Genomic DNA, 14,739 nt, shown 5'->3' with positions numbered 1-14,739 from the left:
TGTTTGGTACCATCACTGGAGAATGGCCCAGCATTCTTCTTAATTATTCTAGACAGCGCTAATTACAGCCAGGGAACTGAAGCTCTTCAAGATAAGGGTAGATATTCGTAAATAATTGATTACAAAGTCAAACTGTGAGCAGAGAGCACTGACAAGTAGCATCTCAGGAAAAGCTCCGGGAAAATCCATACCTGAGAGCTCCTTCCATGCACAATTCCCATGTTACAGGGGAGGTGTACGATCACCTTCTTGCTCCATGGAAGTGCTAGCAAACTCATCAAGACCATAGAAAGAGGGAAAAAGACCCCACAGTCTTAGTTTTTTCCTACCAGGATCTTTCCATAATCGCTGCAGTCAGCTCAGCACTGCACACTTGGCTGGACCTTACAGGAGCATCCAGTGTGAGCAGTTGGGTAGACAGCCTGGTGAGGTCTGTCTCCTCTTCCCTGCATGGGAAGAGAATGAATTGTATGTGTTTCTAGACAGTGGCTGGACATGGGGAATATAGGGCTGCCCCAGCAGTAAAACTGCTCTTGTTCCATGAACTTCAGTAAGAAGAAACTTGAACTCTTCTAGCTGAACTCTTTGTAGTAATGCATGGATGCTGCTTTGTCAAAAATATGAAGCTTTCACTGTCCCAAAGATAGTTCAGCTTGAGCAGTGTAGAGACAGATGCTGCAGAAGTATGCAACTCTCCACAGAAGGATTTGGGTGCGGCATCTGGGAAAAAATGTAATGCACCACTGTTCCCTAGTTTCAGGTTTGTTTGTAGCCCCTTGGAGATGGATTTGGAGAAGGAAACAACAATGCATGTATGGATGTTTCATCTGTTCTGCAGACTGGCTCTTCAGCAAACGGAGATTGCTGAGAAAGGCTGATGCTTCTCAGTCCACATGTTAATGGAGGTGTTTGAGAGATGACTCTAACTTCAGTGGACTTCAGAAATTCCCTCCACAGTGTTGTAACTTGCATTTTGGAGTCAGTCCTGAGGATCTGTGATATTTTCCTATTATAATGCTTTCCCTTAGCTCAGTATCACTTGCAAGCTTTTTGTGATTGGAAATAAATGTGGCTCCATTAGAAAATATTGTTTGCATGTATTGTGTATTTGTGTGTGTGTAAAATGCATAGCACTGGGGGGAAGCACTATGAGTCAGACTGTTTCTTTCCACTCTACAGAGGCTTGCTGAAGATCTGAGTTTATACAAATACACCACAGAAATTTATCTCTCTTTCAGCAGTACACAAGGCATGCATGCTGCCTCCAGTGAAGCCATTTTCTCTGCAATTTTTGCTGCCTTCAGCAGGAAGCACTTTCAGCAATGCCCACCTCAAGCACCTGCACTCCATCTGTCAGCAATGAATAGTCTTGAACTGACAGAATTACCACCAGTGAGATTCACGGTGCAATGTGAGAGGCCTGCTTTATCAGCCCGGTGACCCATAACTATGGCCATAGATTTTCAATGAGAGTGCGTTGGGGTGTTAAAATGGCCATGCTCCCCTTGATAAGCAAGGGCATAGAAAGGTAGCAAGAACACAGCAGATCAATAGGAGTTTTAAAACTGCTCTGTGCAGATGGTGAGCCTTGATCTTGCAAGCAGTGACAGGGTAACATTACAGTCATCCGTTTTCCCATTCACTGAGGAGGGATTTCTGATGCCAGTAAAGTCCTTTGACTGCAGTGCCAGCCCCCATGTATGCTAGTCAGGAATTTAGAGCTACTTGACAGGCTTGGACTCAACCACAGAAAAGATACATCCTTCATTACCTTCTTCCACAGGCAGCTGCCAAACCTGTTGCTGGTACTGAACTGCCTGGCTCCTGCATGTTCTTCTCACTCTGGCACCAATAACACATCCCCAAATTGCTGAAGTTTATAACCTGTGAGAAAACACTAGTATGCCCTTGAACTTTACCACACAGACTTGTGTTAGAGTACCTTGTCTGACAGAGAGCAGTGAGCCCGTCATTCATGTGAAACCTGCTTCCAGACAATAGCAGATCACTGTTTGATGCTGTAAACAACTTCAGGACAAAGACGAATGCAGTCATTTCCAAAAGACCTCAGACACCCACTTTCCAGGCCCTCTCTCTTTCCTTAAATAACAGAGCCAGTTTCTTACTTGTTTTCAACAGACCTTGCTTGTCTGAAGGCAATAGAAGACACTGATTTCCACTGGCTGAGGTTAAAGAAATTGCCGATAGCAGGGTAAAGATAAGGAAACTGGTAAAACATCTTTACTTCCACTCTCATAATTTCTATGATTCCAGTCAGGCATTATAATTGTTCATGACATCTTTTTTTCTTTTCCCACAGACTCAGACTAGAAACTTGGGTTCACCCACAGTTCCTCCAGGTCCTGCTTCATTGTGCAACTGGCCATAAACCATTTATAAGACAGACAAGCAGTTTGTCTATCTGAAATGTCTTCTGCGTGAGTCTACTTTATAGTTGCAGTGGGTTTACAAAGAGCAAACTGTTGGAGGTAAGTAGCTTGCAATGGTTTTCTCTCTTATATTTTTCTCTCTTATATTTCAATGTAAACAGCTGGAAAAAAGAGCTTCCATTTTCCACAGTTAGTGACCCAGAGTTTGCTCCACCATTGGCTTAACAGTTTTTCACTCATGTCAGGGGAACTCTAGGCTGGAAATAGAGGCCATCAGAAGAGCCATACTTGATCCTCTAACTGCACAAAGAAGCAAAATGCTCCCTTTGATGTTAATGAGCTGCTGTATAGATCGGTGCAGCATATGGTTATTATCAGGGGGCAGGAGGCCTGATCTGATAGTTTTGGGACACATCATATTATGCTTGTGCCACCCAGCACCTGCCCCTCATCATCTTAATTCTTATTGCTACTCTGCTAAGATTGATCTTTGATGTTGTAAGAAACTTCTAGAAGGGCCTGAATTTTGTTATGTGACTCACACAACACCTGGTACAGCAGAAGCCAGACTCGTCTGGGCAATACAAATTTTGAGCAATTTGTATCTGAATTCACTTCACACCAGCAGAAAATATACACTTGATTTTCAAAAGTGTTGAGTCGCTATTGATGGGTGACTTTGCTTCTGAAATTGTATTAAGCATTTATTTGCATCTGTTGAATCCAAGATCCATTTGACAATCCACTCTGCCTGTCTGAAAAAACATCTGACTTTAAAGAGGATGGGTAGCATCTGTTTTCTCTGCCAAAAGCAGTTTCCTCATTTCTGTGAAGGAGAAGACACAGAAAGGCTGGCAGGACTTTCTGCAGCCACAGCAGCTGAAGCAGAAGGAACTTCTCAGCATGGGCTTTCTGGACCCCAGGCTGCTGAAGAACTACAAAAGCTTCGTGCATTCCGAGGCATTGCCTCCAGGAACCAGTTTCATGCAGTGTTAGTCCCTGCCTGCACTGTGCTGTCCTGAACACCTTATTCCTTCATTCTTTCTGCTTCAGTCTTTTGGAGGGATTGGTATGTGCTGAAGTGCTGCTTTATGGATGATAACAATTATCTCCATAATAAACTGACTTGATCCAGAAAGACAGATGGAAAGGAAAGTGAGAAAAGGACTAAAAAAGGGCACACAGATGAATAGTTTGGAAGGGGGGAGAAAACAGATGGTGGGTGAAATTCATTAGTTTAGAGCAACGGTATCTATCCCCTCCTTTTCTCCCAAGCTGCAGCTAACTTTTGCTGCTCATATTTGTAGTCCTGCTCCACCTGACAGGCAACTTCTTTTCACATTTGCTATCCTTACAATGCAGTCCTTGGAACCTGCTGACAGTGGCTCTTTGGTTTACCTGTAACCAAGAAAAGCCACAGCCAAACCGTCTTTCCAACTATGCAACCAGTCAGCAATAAATTCAGCCAGAGGATCACCTATTGGAAGGCATTACTTGCTGGTTTTATCCACACTGAGACTGTTAATTTGAAAATAGGCTGTGTGGTGCTCAGTTGCCCTCTGAGCTCAAACAGCAACATTGCCCCAGAAAGCTAGTGAGCCACTTGGGTACAAAGCTAGAAAGCTCAAGTCCCTCTGAGCTCCAAAAATGGTCACATAAATGCACCGTTTCTTGAACAGTAATCCAATTAGTGCTGTCCCACACTGAGGGCTGTTGGAAGCAGCCAGGGCACCCTGAAGCATCTGGATGGATCTGGGCAATACCCTAGGGGATTTGGACACAACCATGCCCTGGTGACTGGTGCTGTGGCAGTGGGAGCACCTGCACAGAAGATGGGGCTTCCCAAGTCCGCTCGCCCCAATGAGATGATCAGAATTTGGCCACCAGCAGCGGCCACCTCCCTTTCCCAGCACCAATCACCTTCCCAAGCACGTCTTCACCCATGCGCTCATCCCTCCTCTCAGCATGCTGCTCTTCAGGTCTCCTGCCCTGACCCAGCAGATGCCCATGACAGCAAAGTGGCCAGTGGGCACCGGAGAGCCAGGAGCTCTCCTCCAGGCAGACTCCACCTCTCCCTCTAGAGAGATGAGGATGGTGCTGGGGGCTCTGTGGAGGAGGAATACCTCTTGCAGCTCCTGTAGAAATGCTGGGAATGTGTCCCTCGAGGCTGGGACCCTCCTTTTTGTGCAGCTGTCAAACCAGTGAAACAGTGCCAAAGCCCAGAGGGGAAACCGGTTCTAAACTGGATGCAGGGATGGACTGAGGCACGATGAAGGAGATGCTAAGGCAGTAATTATGTTAATTGATCTTTGGATCTGGCCCATAAATGGCTTCTACATCTTAGTGTGATGATTTTTCCTGTTGCTAATTTGACTAATTAATTTGACTAATTCTACATGTTGTAGAACTATTCATATTGGGGAAGCAAATGTTTAATTTAAAAACTGATTAAAGAACATCAGTCTACGGTCAAAAAATGCAGCAGGATGAAATGGGTATTTGCCGATCACTTAGGTTTCATTGTTTTCTGTGGAGGAAGGCAGGCTTGGTAACATTAGGAAACAGATCCTGTGTGTAAGCAAAGAGCAATAGAAACAAATAATTTCTGATTGACATAACTAATGGTGATTTTTTTTTTTTTTATCAAGCCATTGGTGAAATTTCCCTCTTTCCTACAGTAAGCAATTAGAATATTAAGTTTCCACATCTTTTGAAAGTTTTTAGAAATTGTGGCTCAAAATATGTAGAATAGTTATAAGTGCTGACACCTAGCCAAATACTTTTAAATTGATCATAAAAGGTTACTTTGGGAGGATACTAACTATGTTAAGATTGGATTGCTTTTTCAAAGACTTTGATTAGAAGTACTTCAGGAAATTTCATTTGGAGCTTTCATTAGAAGGGAGATTTAGGGATGCTTTGTACATGTGTGCATTTGTATATATTTCTTTCTTTGTAACACACTGCACATGAACACTCTCTGTAATTAACTATAGCAATAAATTGTGCAGGCTACGTTGCTTCTCCAGCTCTTAGTATCCATTAAACCAATTATCAGAAGAAGTTGGAAGAATGCTTATGCTGCAGTTTGCAGAATTTATGTTTTCAGGAAGCAAGGGTAGGAAAGTGTGTGTTTAACATCCACTGCAAGTATGTACGCAGTCGCTCATTGCGACGAGATGAATATGCAGACTTCCTCCACCTGAAGCTTCAGCCGTCAGTCCTTGGTCATTGTCACTGAAAAAGGAGCAGGGTCCAAGCCAAGGACAGATTTCTGTGAACTTCACTTTACAGTGTTTATCTCCCATGACTGTAGTGTGCCCGGAGTTTTTAAAAGCCTGGCATTGAAAGAGACCATTCTGATTAAGAGAATTAGGCTGAATTTGAGGTTATAGCCAGAGATCTGTTCTTTCCACCTAGTCCTTCAGAGACTCTTCTGCAGGATATATTTCCTCAGGATGGCTCTCAAAGCTGGTGTGGTGCGATGGGTTTGTGTGTGTGACATGGGTTTTGGTAGCGGGGGAGGTGGATACAGCGGTGGCCCCTGTGAGAAGCTTCTCAAAACTCCCTTGTCTCCAAGTTGGACCTGCCTCTGGCCAAGGCCGAGCCAATTAGTAACAGTGGCTGTGCCTCCGTGGTAACATATTTAAGAAGGGGAACGTGGGAGGAGGAGTTGTGAGGACAACATCTATGCGAATATTGAGGTCAGTAGAAGGAAGGAGGAGGAAGCTGGGGAGGTGCACTGGAGCAGAGATCTCCCTGCAGCCTGTGGTGAGACGGCAGGGCCACCCTCCCTGCCACCCATGGAGGTCCATGGTGGAGCAGAGACCCACCTGCAGCCCATGGAGGAGCCCACACCAGAGCAGGTGGCTGCACCTAAAGAAGGCTGGGACTCTGAGAGGAGAAGAAGCCCCCGCTGTTGTAGTTTGTTGCTGGGAGGACTGCAACACGTGGGAGTGACTCATGCTGGAGCACCTAAAGAATGGCTGCAGCTTGTGGAAAGGATTCACGTTGGAGAAAGTTCATGGAGAACTGTCTCCTGTGAGAGGTGAACCATGAGGGAACAGGAAAAGAATGAGAGGAGTTCCCCTCCCATCCCAAGGAGGAAGAAGCAGCAAGACTGACCATACCCCCCACATCCTCTAACCCCTGTGCTGCTGGGGGGGAGGAATTAGAGAAATCAGGAGCAAAGCTGAGCCCTGGAAGAAGGGAGGGGTGGGAGAAATGTGTTTAAGACGTGGTAATGCTTCTCACTGTGCCAACTTGTGTGTTAAGTGTTGTTGTTAGTGTCTGAATTAAAGTGATGTTCTTTTCCTTCTCCTAAGAGTCTCTTTTGCCTGTGACCATAATGGGTGAGTCATCCCTCCTTGTCCTTATATTGATCACCAAGTCTTTTGCTCAATTTTCTCCTTCCCATTCCTGATGTGGAAGGGGTGAGTGAGCAGCTGTATGATGCTCATTTTCCCTATGGGCTCAAACCCTATATGGCCACAGAAATTAAGAAGATAAAATTGATGTGGGAAAGAGATAAGCTGCTGTGCTGCTGCAATGTGCTACATGGTTGGGGTGACTCCTGTGCCATATACAGTCCTCTGTATATTCTTCAGTTGACTCATGGGAGGTGTCATTCTGAAAAGATATTTTCCCATTTTACTTTGGGGTAGTAATTTGTCTCATCACCTTTGTTACATATTCACACCCATGTTAGGGAGTCTGTTGTGGGGTCCTTGTAATGCTGCTGAATCTTACTGATGATTTGCAACAGGCTTCAGTGACTGGCACATCCAGCCCTGCTCCTCCTTGTCTGCCGACCCTTGGCTGAGATGTATGAACAAGTTTAACTATTAAGTTGCAGTGCATCTAATGCCCATGTGGCCCTGTCACTGCTACACTGTGGTGTATTTGCTGAGTGGCTCAGGAAAGAGATGATCCCAGGTCTCCCCATCTTCAGGCTACCTGTCAAACATAAGGATGAGTAATATCTGAAGGATGTTGGTCTTGGACTTCTGTTGTACCAGAAACCCAAGTAAGTACAACCCCGGTGAGGAGACGTACAGTTGCTGTAGGATGAAGGTACAAATAAATACTGCAAATCACTGCGGAGGAATGTGTGAAGGATGAGAGGGCAGTGATTACAACCGGATATATGATGTTTGTTGCATTTATTGTATGATAGAGTTTGAAATGTTCTTCTTTCCAAATCAGGTTTAAAATTCAGTCTTGAATTTTTTGTTTATTTGGTTTAGTTTGGATTTTTTGGCAAACTGATTATCTGGAAGAAAAAGAAAAAAAAAAAAAATAAAAAGGCCAGTTGAAAATTTGGGGTTTGACCTGTTAAAACTCCAAAGAAACATGCAAATAATTTTTGTACAAATTAACTTACTTTCTGAAATGTCCAATCTTTCTGAACTGGAACACAAATCCAAAAGTCTTTAAGAACTGTAAAGCCTCTCTCATCTATGGAGGAACTGAAATATGCATCAAAGTAATTTTTCTTGCAAAGGACAGGACTGATGCACATAACCATCAGCTTCTGTAACACTTGGAATACCTTTTTGCTGTTCTAAACTTCTCTTATTTTCATCTCCAGGCTCCTTCCCACAGCACAGGATGGGTCCCTTTATCACTCTGCCATGCTTGGCTGCTGCTGCTGTAGAAGTGGTATAATCTTACCAGCCTTTTCCAGTATTCATGTAAGGTTTCAGGCCCCAACCCATACAACTTAAAGCCACAGATGGCATTTATAGATCCCTGGATGTCATTCAAAGCTCTAAGCTTCACTGGAGTGTGGCAGGCAGGAGAACAGGGAATTTCTGCTCTGTGCTGCAGGGTCGGACACGACCAGCCAGGGCAGGGTCTTGTCCCCACTGAGCCCTCATTCTGATAGAGAGATTGGAGCCCACAGGGAGCTTCTTTTCTTACCCTTCTTCTTCAGCAAGTACATGCTGCAGCCTGCATCCATGCCATCACAAAGGTTGCCAAGGTGGTAACTTTTTTTCCCCCTTTTTTTCTTTCGGTAGGCAGAAGTTGTCAGAGTTACAATCCACCGGGGTGAGCCAATCATATCACTGATCTTCCTAGCCTCTGCTTTCTTTGATGACTGTGGCACTCCCCACCACTTTCTGACAGAAGGCAGATGTGGAGTGTTTTCCTTGCAACCACCTGGGCACAGCATGCATTGGTCTCTGCATAAGGCATTCTGAGATAGGTTTTGAGTGCTGTTCTCTGCGTATCTGTGCTTGAATTAAAAAGTTTGTAGAAAAACTGCAGAGGTCACATCAAGGACATGTGAGATGATAGCATTTAGGGGCTGCAGAAAATCCATTAAGATAAGATACTTACAGGAATCTGCCTGATTCACTTATCAAAAACCAGGCTGATCTATGACATGGTTGCTGTGGAAGAGTACCTTCATGAGCAATAATTTCTGTGTACTGACCTTGTCTTTAACACAGCAGAGAAATGCATAAAAAGAATCAATTTCTGGAACTTAATGTCTGGTCCAAATGAAAGAATAGGGCATTTTTGAACAGAAATTACAAATAACTCAATTACAATCTGATGGGGAACAGGGAAAAATTATTTATCCTCTCAGCAATGTTCACAAGCTAGAAAACTATTTCCCACTCTATTTAGAGCAACACGGATCAGAACAAACCAGGGCCACAGGTTCTGCCTGGAGCCTTTAGGTGCAATTTTATTGCTACCAATAAAACACAATCTGTCATCAACTGCAGAAATGCTTTTACTTTTCCAAGAACAAGTGTACCCCAGTAACAATAACAAAAGCTAGACAGCACTAATTGATACTGCTGCAACAGTTAGAGAATAAATTATATTGATTAATAACTTTGGGAAGGTTTAGTTTTTCTGTGCAATTTCTTTTAAGACAAGATCCTTGAAAAGCAGTGCTTCAGAAGTATGCAGGATGAAAAAGCTGTGCCCTGTCTTTATGAAAAAGGCAAACAACATGGAATAACAACAATTCATCAGACATGCTGCCGCAGTATAATTGGAATACGTTCATACATTCCTTCTAAGGTTGAAATGCTTATTTGTTAAGATTTTCAGTGCCAAATAAAGCATTCAGATACCCTTTCTTCCATTACTAGTAATGGGAACTGGGCACGAGGTTAGCCTAGAAAGCTTTAGGAGTCTCGCTTTCTCTTCACATTAGGACTAATGGAAGGCTTTATCCTGCCACACGCAGCTGATGCCAAGTTTTTGTGCCTTTGCATCTTGGCAGGAGGCGGTAGCTGTGTTGCAGTACTTTTGTGATTTTTTTCATAAATCACAATAGAGAGGAGCATTGGTCATGATTACTGATCAACACCATACAAAAATAGCAGCCTTGATAGGGAGATTTCTATTTCCACCTATAGATCAACGTCAAAAAGCCAGTGTTGAGATGCTCAGTTATGCTGTTGACACCAAAACAGGAGCCCAACACCTGTTCATAGAAGCAGCTGTCATTAAGAGTTTTCTTAGCTCTTTGGAATCTTCTTTATTTGTGATAATTTGTTACAGCTCTTGCTGGTATTTCTGCAGCTCACGTATCATCCTTCCAGGCATAAGGATGGCCATAATAAAAACAGAAGTACAACAGGTCACATTTCTACTCTTTAGCCTAATGGGATAATTTAATGTGTCATTAATGGCCATAGATCTCTCCCACCCTCCCTAAACCCAGTTCTAATAATGTGAGATTTGAGGAAACCAAAGCCTCTGGTCTGGAGCCGTTATTTCTTTTTATAGCTTGCTTTTGCCACTCTGTAGAGTATAAAATTCAAGATTAGTTTGAGATTAGTTTGGATAAGCATAAGTACATAAGTACATCTTAGAGAGATTTTTTTAATTGCTTCTTTCCACTTTACAAAGTCCATTGGTGTTCAGGAAAAATGTGTAGAGAATTCATATGTAATACTTGGGTGAAGGGTTGAAAGCCAACATTTTTAAAGAGCATTAAATGCAAAGCAACTTCCACTTGAAAAATCTTACAGTTTCTTTTCGATCCTGAGCCTTTGACAGTAAGGAAATATTTCTGGAGATCCTATTTTATTCCATTTTTACTTTGAACGCATAGTATAAACGTTTTTAATACAAAAAAAAAATTGCATTTGGTTATAATGGTGAGCCACCAATATCTATTCTATTATTCTATTGAATTTACACATGTCTAAGTGTACATAAGATATTATATTTATGATTACTAAGCAGTTTTTTGGTTTGTCTTTTGTAGCATAATCGTTGAAATTCCTGATAACTTCTAGCTTTTCTTGCCTGTTTGACAACTCTTTCCACATATACATAAGCAAAATGTTTTATTCTTTGCTCTAGAGTAATTTGCCTTTTGCTTTGTTTGGTACTAGGAAAACGTGATCACAGTGTCAAAAATTAAATATGGTAATATTCCACAGCCTTTTTGTGAAGTGATAAAGTTCTGTTACAAGGACCTTACAATTTGTGAAGGATTAATTCTAGTGGGTCTTCATTCTCTCCAGTACAGTGGCCCAGAAGATGCACAGAATATGAACAGTTAGAGAAGACGTAATTAACGTTAAATGATAGACAATGGCTCTTGGTTTTAACATGACTGAATACCTTTCCGAAGCCTTCAAGCCCCTGTGTCAGCCACACTCTATGTGTATTGCCCAGAGAGAAGGGGTGGTTTTGATGTGCTCTGCATGATCCTATAAAAATAAAAAAAAATAAAGTCATCACATTAGCAATATAAACAAATTACTTTAGTAACTTTTCTCCAACAACTGTTTAACACACAGGGGAAAAAGTCACAAGTAAAAATACTACACTCACCTCAAAAAAGTTTCTCTTATGCAATTTCAGTTAAGGACAACCTATCACTTCCTCTTTCCATTGCCACACCATGACATAAAACAGTTCCCTAGGACCTTTCAGAAAGATGCCTGTGCTTGCTTCACCTCAGTGGGACACTTTTCCTCTATGTGGAGACAGTGCAAGCCCTTTCCCACTGGACACTGGCTTCTCCAGTTCACCCCTCGGTCCATCCTGGGTGACTGTCTGTCACACAGCTGAGACACAAAATTCATCAGGGTGTACTTGAAGTAAACCCCATATTTAGCCTATAAACACAGCAGCTTTCCTCCAGCCAAAACATGCTCAGGGACGACTAGGTGGCTTAGCTGCGGCAATGCTCTCCTGAAATGAAGCTGAAAGTCATGCCCTGTTCACGTGTCGCAGCAGCAGCCAGAATAACAAGGACCAATTGTTCTGGTGGTTCACCTCCATGCACAAGCTGCTGGCATCTCCCTGAAACAAGAGGTCCTCAGAAGAGGTGGTGATTTTGCCAGCTGCTGGGACCCAGCCTTAGCAGCTTTTGTGTCACTCTTCTCTTCCCAACACAGGCAGTCGGGATCTTCTACCATGACAGCATAGTGGCTTTTCAGAGGACTACAGCACCTATTCTGCACCTGTTCTGGACTGCCTTGAACATCCCTGAAACTCTGCCACATGGGAGGAAAACCCCTCATGTGCTGCGATCAGAGTGTTCCTTCCCTTCTGTGCTGTTAACTGGGAGACCACAACTGCTGGGAATTGGGAATGATAATGCATGTAAGATAAGTAAATTGCAAGGTGCTTTGTGACTCTCAGGAGTGGGGAAAAAAAAAAAAAAAAAAAAAAAAAAGCCTGTAGTTGGCTATTCTAGAAATGAGTGAAGGACAGACTTCAGATTGCAGATGTGCCATGACTGTACATATACATACTAGGCCACTTTCTATCATATGAGTCATAGCCCAATATAAACCCAGATCTCTCATGATGAGGTTCCAGAATGTCTGTGGCAGCAGTCAGTATGACTGGCAGCAGTCAGCCTGGTGCAGAAGATTTCTTAGAGTCTCCACCAGAGTGATATTAGACTCTGCAGCCACACAGACCAACAATTCATTACCCCACTTTGCTTCAAGTCAGAATGGACTACCAAATCTGACATCTAAACACCAGGCTTGTCCAGATAGCCTGTGCTGAGACCGAAGTCTGCTCTCTGACCACAGAATGTTCTTCCTGTAGAGATTAAAATACGTGTTACCGGCAGAGGACTTTTTCACTGGTGTTTTAGCTGGCTAAACACATCTTGCAGGCAAAGCTGAGCTTATAGCTTGATCTGACAGCCACGAAGAGACTGAGTGTCTCTCCACTCACTTCGCTGAGCTGTGAATACACTTTTGTGTCCACACACCATCCTCTGCAACTTTGACCCTTCAAAGAACTGATCAGGAGCAGAGAAAAGAACAAGCCTTCACCAGGCTGACATTCACATTATTAGCTGGGGTAAGGTCAGCTAAAGAGAAAAGAGACCAACAAAGTCGTTGGTTGATTACAGATGCATTTTGTTCAACTGGTGTGGTACAAAGTCACATCAACATCAACAGTTTCCATCTCTCAGACACAGCAGTATCCACGCTTACATTGTTAACCACATGATATCGTTGTAGTGTTCATTAGCACTTCCCACACATATACGTGGACGCAGTTTGCCATAGCTAATCATACTGCAATGAGGGACTCAGGCAACGAAGCTAGGGAATGGTTCTTGGTCAAAAACCATTCAGTTTAGCACCTTCATTGTCCCTCTTTGGCACAAGTTTAGAGTTGGCCTAATGTTTGCTAATGAAGCAGAGATGTTAGACTACAGCAAAGCTTTGATTTTAGCACTGAGAGATTATGAGGCACCCCAACCCATCACAGGAAAATTCACATCTGTGGTGGATTTCTTCTACACTTTACCTCTCTGCTGCCTTAAATTCTCTTGAGGGAAGCTAGAACTGTACATTTATTAATTAAAAATGTATCATCCCTGGCTTAATTGATAATGCCCTTTTCCCATCTGGCATCCAGGTCAAGTATTTGTCTAGAGGTATGTAAGATTTCCAGCTCAAATAAGGCCTTATTGTGCTGAATGGTGATCAGACAGATGGTATGGACATTTTCCTTTCAAAATAGTCGATAATCTGAATATTACATGGAAAATGTCAGGTAAGCAGAACAGACAAATGATCACAAAATGAACTGGAAAAAGAAGTGTGTGGATAAAACTGAGAAGTTGCTGTAATTGCAGCTTTAACAAAATGGTTATTTTCTCACTGAAAATGTATGTAGTGTGAGCTCAGGTGTCTTTTGCCTACTGCAACTCACTTGTCAGGCATTTCTGCTACTACTTGAATTTTTAATTTAAGGATACATCATTCACTGACTTCAGCAGAATGAGGATGAACTCTCCCTATCCTTCATGGGTAAAGCAGTAAGTGCTTGCTTACTGCTGGGCACGTGCTTGAGCTACACAGACACACTGCTTCCACAGATACACTTCCATGCTGTTACACAAGAACTGGCTGATGCAATGCAGACAAAAAGAGCCAGTCATTGACCAGATGACAGATTTTTTTTTTTATTATTACAAATTTGAAAATCAAAATAAATGAACCTTTTTTGTGTGTGTGGTATCCTTCAAATAATAAATCTCAAATACCCAAATCTAAGTTCAGTATCTTTTCCACTGTAATAACAGGGATGCCATGCAGTTGTACCCATTAAAATGAGGATAACAGAAATTTACTATATCACTTCTCTGTCTCATTTCCAAAAACAGTTATTCCTAATATCCTGAGTGAGAAAGGAGGAGTGTATGCATTAATAAATCAGTAGTTGAGGATGTCTAACTGATCACTGATCACTACTTAGTGAAAAATGGTAAGGGTCAGAAAAAGCAAAAAGTCTTAGGCTACTGGTATTTCTGTGCCTTGATAAACAATGCTAAAAATGTGCAGTCATTGACAGAGCAATAGGAAGTGAAAAAAAGATACAAATGCTAAGTTTTTGAGCTGTCTCACTCATGTGCAGAGCATAAGAAAGAAGAAAATCAGGAAAACTGATGAAAATTTGAGTATGTCTTGGTCTAAAAGCAAAGAGAAGCATATAAATCATAAACCTCAGTTACAGCTGTATTAACAAAATATTGGTTCAAACAATCCAGAAGAGTCTTCAGTTTCTGGGCCTTTCTCTGAGACATGATCCGTGGAAAGGTACCAGTAGCTCTGAATTCCTAGGGCAAATTTTTAGCTGCTATAAATCAGTGTCGCTGCTTCTGCTTTATGATGGACTCTGAGATCAAGAAAGTGATGCTAGTTGTAAATGAACTTTCTAAGCTATCCATTTGTTTAGTTAGTTATAACTTACTGTTATGTTCAGCTCAGAAACCAGTAAATACCAGGTAGAGGTACAATCTAAACTGTTGTAAAAGGACCCATGCAATGCTTCCTCAGGTAGGTATACAACGATTTCCATGTCTATTACTGGACCTTTTGCCACTTTT

The sequence above is a fragment of the Tyto alba genome, unplaced genomic scaffold (genome assembly GCF_018691265.1).
Source record: "Tyto alba isolate M040663 unplaced genomic scaffold, T.alba_DEE_v4.0 Super-Scaffold_13, whole genome shotgun sequence".
NCBI lineage: Eukaryota > Metazoa > Chordata > Aves > Strigiformes > Tytonidae > Tyto > Tyto alba.
The sequence above is the reverse complement of the archived record's forward strand: the minus strand, read 5'-3'. Positions refer to the sequence as shown.